General features: G+C 42.6%; 1 protein-coding gene across 2 annotated transcripts in view; it reads left to right on the top strand.

Moving 5' to 3' along the window:
• Nucleotides 1-2,282: 2,282 nt before the first annotated feature.
• The window catches only part of jcada (junctional cadherin 5 associated a), a 17,719-nt gene continuing 9,753 nt past the window's right edge, over nt 2,283-10,248 (top strand). The window contains exon 1 of one of the 2 annotated variants that reach the window (XM_010780932.1): nt 2,283-2,415. The gene's annotated coding sequence lies outside the window, so the exon portion shown is untranslated. The remainder of the gene's footprint in view (nt 2,416-10,248) is intronic. The other variant, XM_010780924.1, reaches the window with a different exon arrangement.

Here is a 10,248-nt window from a genome sequence, read left to right as displayed (position 1 = left end):
AGCAAAAACACCCAAACCTACAAAACTATAAACGTGACATAACATGAGAATCGTGACAGAATGTGTCCATTCAAATAAACTCCTTATTAAATCTGGTTAAATGTATTTACTATAAACAGTGAAAAGAGTAGTTTTTGGAAATATGAATATCCACTTATTTTGACAGAATTAGAGGGTAAAAAAGGGTATAGTTATATAGCTAAGAAAAAAAATGTGTATTCAATATGTGTAAGTATTTCAGGACAATTAATTTGTTGTTTTTGCTATATATAGACTGCAACTCTATCAAGATGTTTCAGTTGTTTTAATTTAATTTGCCAAGACTCAACTTTTCTAATTTCCTGCTCCGTCAGAAATCCTGCTACCGCCCTGTATATAATGCCACTCTTAAAATTCATGAATTTATGTCGGAGTTTTCCCAGGTTCCAGAGCAGAGAGATATCAGCATAACCCCTCCACCACAGCTACAGAGTCAAGATGTTGGACCAGAGTTCTGGGGAATCGGGGAGCGGCAACTGCAGAAGCCCAAAGCGGGCAGCCCTGCTCACCAAGCTCAGAAACGTTCAGACTCAAAACCACAATTGGCAAACGGAGCAGTGACATCAGCGTCTCTGCACCACATTTCAGTGAATTGCATCTGAGCTGCATATGTACGGCACAATTGAAAACAGACACATCCATGAGTTGGGTGCAGGGTAGTGAAGGCAGTGTGCACTCCGTGAACACAGGGAGCAGCAGAAGTGTTGACCTTCAGTGATACTGAGCAGATGCCAGTAAGTCACAGGCCAAATAAAATGATATGGCTTTCCCAAACTACTGTGTCAGAGCAGATACTCTATCTCATTTCACTTCCATTGTTCTTGTCTTGTTCCTCTCAGTTTTCTCACTTTATCTTTGCTTTAACATGTCATGTTGTCCAAAGTCACAACTTCTGCATTCTGTTCTTCATTCTATCGGAAAAATGGTGTACAAGAGTTACAGGGAACTCAAACATGACTGTCTTTGACAATATTAAATCATTGTAGATCTTTCTTTTCCCATCACTAGTGGCCACAGGATATGTAAAGTCAACAACTGGAACAATTGCTAGCTTTACAGGAAATGAGATTATCATCAAGTAGGTCATTCAAAGTTAAGATGACTCAATGTAAACATGATCATTATTGCAGAGGGGACACATTAACAGCTGTGATCAGGCAAAGTGGACAGGAAAAGATGTACAGTATGTCTATGGCCAGAAAGGCAGTCAACTAAAATGATTCCCACTGAGGGAATACACAAGCCACGGCCAACAGAAGCCATACCAGCCTCCCTACGTTTCAGGGGAGTTCAGTTGTATGGAACATCTGTGTCAATATTATGGAGGTTTTAGGGTCCTCTGTTCTTTTTAAGAGGCGGAAAGGGAGTAGAGATTGCAGCTCTACAGCCTGGAGCCAGAGGGGTGTAAAGCAGGTTTTGGCAAACCTTACAGGAGAACCAAAACAAAAAAGTGGTCCAAAGTTTGCCCCTGTTTTGCAATATCACGACTCAACTTTCATATTGATTTGTGTTATTCTTTCTATTTCTTTTTAAGTATGACTACTCATTTTGCTGGGTTTTATTAACAAACACATGATGATTCTATAGGAATAACTCTAAAAGGCAGATTTGTAGACATTGTTGTGCCACGAACAAATAAGCCAGAACTTCTGACTTGTTTCCCGTGTGTGTGTGTGTGGCGCCTGCTCACCATCTGTGAGCTATTTTTAGAATGCGCACGCTACGTTCGTTGTGTGTGTGTGTGTGTGTGTGTGTGTGTGTGTGTGTGTGTGTGTGTGTGTGTGTGTGTGTGTGTGTGTGTGTGTGTGTGTGTGTGTGTGTGTGTGTGTGTGTGTGTGTTTAAGTCATACATTTAATTTAATTTTATTGCGTAGGCTAAATAATCAAAACAAGAGGACCCAAGCTTCATTAAGTGCTGTAAATAAATGTTACAGGCTAATAGCCTAAGGCTTTTTCTAATGAATAGGCCTAGACTTATAGACAGTAAAGGTCATTTAATTATACAAGCCCATGTATAGACTCATTTCCCACAACCTTGAATCATAACGCTTTTTTGCCTGAAAACTGACTTAAATTCATTTTGATTATGGAAATGTTGCGGATAAACTTTTTGCTTATTGATTAATCGACTCATTATTAAAACTCTGCCTGTGTTTACAGAAACAACGCAAGTCCGGGGGTGTAGAATAATAGCCTTCAACATCAGCCTTATAGCTGGGCATCCAGCTGCCTCCCCGCTGGAGAGGAGGGATGTTTCCTCAGTCTGTGCCGTGGTGTAGGGGCTGTTGCCTCAGCAGATCCCAGCTCAGTCCGTCCAGAGCAGCGGCGGGGATGAGCGCTGGGGACTAGGTGCCAAAGCAACAACGCATTTCACAGGTAAGAGTGTCGCCAGGTCCAACGACACACCGTGTTTAATTCAGGCTTTCGTCGGGGTTCTGTTTTTATTTTATTTCCACGTCCCATTCGTTTGGCTGAGGAGCTGTTTTGAGAAAAAGGCTACACAGAGGTTGAGAGTCGCATCTGCTCTTCGTTCAACATTTCCAGCTGTCCCTCAACTTGCCGCCTCCTCGGTGCTCTCCTGTCCGGTGTCCGGCTGTCCCTGCCTCCTCCGCCCGGATAAGAGGATTTAGGACCGCACTGGGGCACTTTAACCACGCGACATTAGAAGGTGAAGGAGTGAGAGGATGGCGGTGTTTGTGCCTTAACTTGAAGCGTCTGCGGGGGCGACTGCCACTATTTGCGGACGCGCTTCTATCAGCTGAAGGTTAAAGATTGCTGATGGAGCTAGCCCGGCTAGCGTTAGCCCCCTTATGAGCCGTTATATTTCTCTGGAAGAGAGGCCAAACTCCGTTCAAATTACGCCGTTTTAGCTTTCGAGCAGTAATTTATATCGAAAGAAACACTAATTTAGGAGTGCAGTGAAACCTCCAGACCATGGCTTGTATTCGCTTGGCATTTTGTGATACTCCACAATTACTTGTTGTATTACATTTTTAACTTGTAGACTTGCTTTGCCTTACATTTTCTCAGTGGGACTCCATCCTTAATGTGCTGTGGTGGGCGACAGTAAGCAGTTGGAGTTATAAAACAGACATTGAAACACAGTCTGAATAGTGGGTCATCCATCCGCCGAATAAAAAAATGGACCTATATTGATCCATAGAAGGTCTTAAGTGTAATTAGGTACGCATCCTTTCCTTACTGTAACGGACCCCTGAACGGGCAGATGTTTTAACGGAATTTGGCGTGGATTCTCCCTGCATCTGTGATCTGCGCGCATCTGGGCTAGGCTAGTATGCTACGGCAGCAAACGGAACCAGCGGGGCTAGCATCATGCCAAGCCTGTCAATCATTTCGTAACGACATGATGACAACACTCGGGTCCAGTAACGTGTAGCTCTCGGTTCTGCGTGGATGCTTGAGAACACCAAATGGCGATGGAAATGAGCTGCAAACGGCACTTGGCAAATGGTATGCCAAGTTAAGGTTGCTTTGATGTTTGCATGCTGTCACTTTGTCACACCTGCTGTTTGCATGATGATGGCTGCTGCTTGACCTCTCTTCTCCTTCCCCCATGCAGCCTCCTGCATGCACTGCTCACAACCTTGCATGCATACACCGTCAAAACAGCCATCCGACAGCCAGTTTGCTCTAATTGGTTAATGATATGCTATATTTAAGATTTGCATTGCATTTAATATTTATAGCTGGACTGAACATGTCTAACAGCATAGCCTTTAGTAATAATGAATAGCCTACAAGACTGGATGGATAAAACACTTAGGCTATTGTTAACTCACACCTCAAATTATGCCACAGTGTTTGCAATTGCTTAATTGCTTTAATTTGAGAAGCTCTTGCACATAAATTGTTATTGTCACCTGGGGACCTCTGGAGGCCACATTGTCAAAGCTAATACTTCACCTGGCCTGTTCAAAATGATCACTCAGTTATTACAAAGTTTCTGCAGTGAACACATGGAGTACCATCATCTTAAGTAGGTGTTTGTTTAGTTTTCTTAATTTATCCCTATGTCTTATTTGAGCTGATGTGTCATGGCCTCAGGTCTGATTATTTTAGGTTGTGTTACTTATAGTATTTAAGGAAGTTATATTAACATTGCCCCGGAGTGCTCTGTTCCTTCCTGCCAAAACCTTTTCATAGCTCAGTGAGCTTACATCAAAAGCTGTTAGTCAATGTCAGTAAAAAAAAAAGCATTTTCCTCACAGTTTGCAGGAGTTGTGGATAACAGCAGATGATTAATTATAAAGACAAAAATACTGCAAGACAGAGCACAGACCAGCACCAGCTAGTGTGCATTTTCACACAAAAATCGTAGGTGTGTGTGTAGGCCCATGTGTGTTCTGTGGTTGGTCTTTCACACATCCTTGAGACCAGGATGGTGTGTGAACACAAGGCCCTGCTAGATGCCCTGAGGGGGGTGAGGTATGGTGGGAAGGGGAGCATATTAAGAAGGGAAGCAGCTCATTAATTCCTTCCAGCAGCGGAGGAAAGGGTTGGTCAGCGAAACTGGAGGGGCCCTCCACGGCTATGAAATGAGTCATACCAGTTCAACTTTCAGAAGTGGTCCAAAGTGTCTGCGATAAGTGTGCGCTTGGATAACTTCCTGGTGTTGCAGGCAGTCTGGTTATCCCAAGGCTAGACTTTCCATTTCCAGTAATCTTGTGTGTGTGCAGTAGCTGTTTAAGCTCTCTGTGTTCAGTTTCATTTCTAGGCCAAGTGCATCAAGAAAATGAGTTTTTCCGCCATTGGATAGCAAAAAGCCTTTGAAAGTCACCCGATGTTTGCCCGGTTACAGGGATCCCCTCGGAGGTCCTGCCTGATGTCACATGTGATGTCAGAGCAGAGGTGACGCAGGCAGGAGGAAAAGAGGCTGGTGGATGAAGCCAGCCAGAAACGTGTGAAAGCAACTGACATCTGCCAGTGTGCGTCTCACAGTGCGAATGCAGGGCGGAGAATGTGAAGAATGAAAAGGCGTGCATGCACATAGTGTATATAGTGTCATGTCCATATGCTAGCAGGTTGATGTTCACATGTTTGGCAGATGGTTCAGCTGCCTGCTTTGTGATTTCTGCATGTCAGTTTTATGCCAGTGTGGTGATTGAGCCCTTGAGATAACCCTGACCATTCATTTCCATGTGTTTACATAGCACTTTTCCAACACTTTCCTTACATTGCGTGGGAGAGCCCTTTCATCCCACCTGTGACCTGCGTCACAGTCATCCGTCAACACGTCTCTGTCGTTGCCACGTCCTATCAGCTGTCTTTAAACATCATACTCTTGATGTGCTTAGGCTTATTTAATGAAGCGTGGTCTCTTTGATTGTTCAAATATATTCACGTTGGGTTGTTTATTACCTTTCCTACATAATACTGTGCAACAGGCATGCTGAGTCCATCTGATTAGCAGGAAGCCAAAGCGTGCTAGCCCTTTGATCACTGTGTTTCTGGCTGATAAACCATGCCACTGTCACTTCTAGCAAGCTTTGGACCTTGACAGACACTAATTACCATGAAGTTGGGAGTAGTTCAGTGCAGGTGAAGCCTACTGTGCTGCAGAACAGTGCCTCGTTGGATTAGCGTGCCTACTAACCCTCTTTTATGTTTTGTTTTTGTTCCTCTTATGTAATGATTTTAAAATGTTTAGATTTTAAATAAATAAATAAACAATTTGCTCTTAATGATTCGTTAAATCAAGGTTAAATATATTAAATTAAAACAAGCTGTTGTGTTTTGGAGCCAATGTGTTGCCCTGAATCTCCCTCTGTATATTAGGAGTGTTGGATCAGTTGAAGGAAATCTCATGATGTCAAATCGCTGCATTTCAGCTGAACTGAGCTAAGCCTGCTGTGCAATGGAAAATGATTCCATTGATATAATTACCCTACATCGTCACTGTCTTACTGGTTGCCGCACAGCTTAGCCTTGTGCATTAATGAGCTATTGGCTATACTGCTCTTGTGCGTGAGCCAGTTTTTATTAACAATTTGCTTTGGATTCTAACACTGATACTGCACTAGACAAATGTTTAGCTAGAGTACTTTTTGACAATCTGAAATGAATCAGAACCAGACCATACTGTTTCAGACTGTGATGTGTTGGAGTATGCTGGAATAAAAACATCCCCCCACTCCCCATCCCATCCTGCCTTTGATTTCGCTGCCAGTAGAGTCTGACTGTAATAAGTTTTGGACTGAAGCAATGCAGCAGGAATATTTTAACAGCCCGCGCATGCTATTGTCTTGGAGCTGCCATTCACAAAAGCAAAACAACTGTTGCCATGGGATATGCTCAACCAAATATTGTAAGTGGGTGTTTTTTGGCTAAACCTTTCCACATGAGCTAATTGACTCACAATGCTCGGGCCCTGCCTGTTTTTACTCTCTACTACAAGGGCGTGGATGATAGTGAAAGCACATGGGTTGCAACGCGGTGATTTTGGAATGGATAGTAAAATATTTTTGTTGTTACCCATCATTTGTTAACAGATTTCCCCTTTTTAGTTTACAAATCTGTTTTAGAGGTCTTCTACTTCAATTTCTCACAATTGCAAAAGGTCATAATTGCCCTAAACTACAGTTGAATGGTTCCCAAGCCCAGTGGGATTCTTCTGATAGATTGCCAGTGTCCAGAGGGCAGATAGCTCCCCAGATAATATGCCCACACTTTATGTTGCTGAGTTACAGTCCACCTGAAGTGCAGAACATTGTGCTTTCCCGAGGTCAGTAAAGGAAAAATATGGCCGAGGTTGTTTGGCTGTTTATTTCTCCGGCCCTGGCCAAAAACAGGCCTCCAACTTCTTTCCCCAGGACAAATGAGAGCCTGCAGAGAGCCTGATTGGAAACATTTGCGACACCGTCGGCTCTCCTCCGTCCTCACAGCGACGTACTTCCTCAGGAAGAGATACGTCCCCTTTGCTGGACACAGTGATGTCACATAGATAAACAATCTGCGTACCATTGCTGTTTGCTGAATGTGATGGGCTGTCATCCCTGAGAAATCCCTGTGCGTGCACAGTCCTAACAGATGCAGACCGGGGACTAGCCAAGTACACACCCACTCGGGTCAGTTGCTATAGATCCAAGGAGACTGGCAACAATGTGGTGGAGAGGTGCGGCTCTTGTGGAATATTTTGGGAAGCAGGCTAATTGTCTTTTTGGTTCCAGGCTCTGGCGTATAAGATTTCTTTTGTTGTGGTGATTTTAGGCTGGAGCCTGTAAAATCCAGATTTGTTATTGTCTGTATTTCATCACTTTAAGGAGGCCCATGCTATTTTAACACATCTCAGTGTCTACTCAGGACAACATGTATCACTTTCTCGATATGTTTTTGACCGAACATCTTCTGTTTTCCTATTTTAAGCCTCTTATACAGTTTATTTTCAAAGTATGTAACCCAGCCTGAAATCTGGTCTATTACCGAACACCCTCTAGCTCTGTACTACTGTCTCTCCCAAAGGCCTGATCTAGGTCTCTGTCCTGCATTGTCTGCCACCCATGCTGTCCCTCTGCTTCCCTTCCTCCACACCTCCCCACTATGCCCTCATCTCAATTGGGCCATGAATAAGGAGCTGACACCAAACTGTCAACCTGCAAGCCATCATGCCCCTGCAGCTTTCCGTTAGTTTAGCCACCAGTAAGGGCACAGGCCCCCTAAAACAGCTTAAAAATGCTTGTTTGGGTTTTTATTAAACAAGTCGTGGCCTTGACAAAAGTTCACTTGATGTCAAAAGCAGAGGTCTTACATCTTTCACTGTGTGGAAAAATTTAAATGACCGTACTAGTGTACAGTGGCTGATTAGAGAAAATGCGGAGGCTGTTGTGAGGGTCGTCTGTAGGGAAACGCTGGCCCTCATGTGGTTTCTTTTTATTTTCAGCTTACTTTTCAGCACATCCATAAACTGTATCATTAATTTCTCCCTTTGAGCGAGCCGTGTCATTAAAATACAGAAGATCTGCCACTTTTTTTTCTTCCAGTTGCCGAATTCAAGAGCCTGTAATGCCAGCCATACAAGAAGGCATTGTAGCGAAACACAATGTTGTTGTGTTTAGAGGAATGAAAGCCGACCATTGTTGCATACCGTTGCTGGAATCCGAGGTTTTATTTGATATAAAATGGGTAATTCCATTGCGTAATAGTATTAGCAGTATTTAAACGGGGCTTGTCATGGGAAGGAAGGAGTAGGGATGGGGTAGTGGTGGAGGAATGAATGAGAGCAGGTCACTTTACAGGAGGAAATCCTCACTTTTACTGATGATAGAGATAATCCTCATTTAGTGATGACACCAAAAGCAATTGCCTTAGATTAAGGGTTTAGCTAGATTAGAGAGCATATGGATTTGCAGTCAAAACAGGTTAATGTGCAACGATCATAACAAAAATGAATTATCATATAAATGAATTTAGCCTCTAACCTTAAGCTCAATTAATTAAAACTTTTGCCTGCATGGTTGGAGGGTTTGGCTTCATCTACAGATAGAAAAGGGTGGTGATACCAATCTGCCACTGATCGTTGAGTCTGATACGGGCTTCTCTAAAGCTGTAGGGAGACCTGGCTTTGGTTGTTAATGTAAATCATAGAGGGACAGAGTTGACATTTTAGAGAAATATTACTTTGAATAATCTGTAGTGACAAATGACCACCGATATTAACATTTTGGCTCCATTTTGTCTGCATTGTAAGTATTTCACAGACACTGTGCCTTTTTTAACATGTTCACTGGCCTGTTGCCCAGCAAGTTCAACTGCAGTTCATGAAATAACAGTCAATGAAAATATATACATTATCCGAGGTCTGCATGTTAATCTGGATGCGAAGAAAGAAAACCCATTTTTTGACTGTGTTCTCAAGAACCTCCCTGCCAAACTCACAACTTCCCTCTCCTTGAGGAGATTACTCAAAACGTCAATGGGTAGAGTTAAACTCAACAAAAGTATTAACTGGGTAAGCGCCAAGAGTCAATCCTCCAAAGCTAACAGGTTTAAGGTTTTAAATGAAAAAGATAATCGTATTAGAGAGCCAGACATACAAAGAGAGCGGCATTTCACGGTCTTGGATCCTGTTAATCACCAAGTAGTCTATCCTAGGCTTCAGGTACATGGTGGGGGTAGGGATGAGGGAAGACGCTGGAGGAAAAAAGGAGAACAGAAGAGACGCTGCCCTCTGAGTCAGGACTCCTTTCATAGATGGATTTTGTCATCTCTGTGGGACGATCAAGCCTAAACAAATGCTAAGAAGCAAAACAAATGCTAATCTGCTTGCAGCTGAATACATTTCAGTGAGGCTGTGTCGGCCGTCTGTTTTTCAGAAGCAAAAACAAGCAATTTTAGAGGTGCCATTAAGCAATCATAGTGTGATTGGCTTTTAAACTGTCTGAACAGCATTTTCATTCTGGCAACGAGTCTCACACTGCTATTCCTGAATGCCATTTCTTATTAAGGACAGCCAGGTTGTTGGCAGTTAGTTCCAGTGAAGAGTATTGAATGAGTGGGCTGCAGCAGCATCTGTCCTGTTGACAAGGCAGCAAGCATGACTTCATCAAGGCCGTTACATCATCAATTAAATTCTTCATCAGTCATTATTATTAATGTCATTTTTTGGGCCGAAAGCAAAGGTCATAATGCTATTCCACCTATAAAATGTATGTTATTTGCAATGTTATTGCAATATCCCTTGTTTATCTGTTTATCTTGTGTCCCTCAACAACTTAACCACCTTCAAGACCAATTAAAACACTGCATGGGTGCTTGTAAAAAAAACACAAAGCGAGGGGTTGCATCGATGTATTATTTTCATTATTGAGTAATGTCAATGATTTCCTTGATTAAGTGAGATTTTATTTTCTCGAAATGTATGCTAATACATCATTACAGGGCAGGTTTAGTCCAACCGGTTGAAGAAAAACTGAAAATATGCAATTGCATTTTATAGAAGAAATTCCCATTCAAGGAGCTGGGACCATTGACATTTTGACTTTTGTGCAAGTAAATTACATACCAGTTACATTTTCTGTACGGCTAATCATTTAAGCTCTACATTGCATTACATTGCATTACATTGCATTACATGACATTACATTACTCTACACACATGCACACACACACACACACACACACACACACACACACACACACACACACACACACACACACACACACACACACACACACACACACACACACACACAC

This window comes from Notothenia coriiceps, unplaced genomic scaffold (assembly GCF_000735185.1).
Source record: "Notothenia coriiceps isolate Sejong01 unplaced genomic scaffold, NC01 NC01_scaffold00000491, whole genome shotgun sequence".
Taxonomy (NCBI): domain Eukaryota; kingdom Metazoa; phylum Chordata; class Actinopteri; order Perciformes; family Nototheniidae; genus Notothenia; species Notothenia coriiceps.
This window is presented reverse-complemented; position numbering and strand designations above follow the sequence as displayed.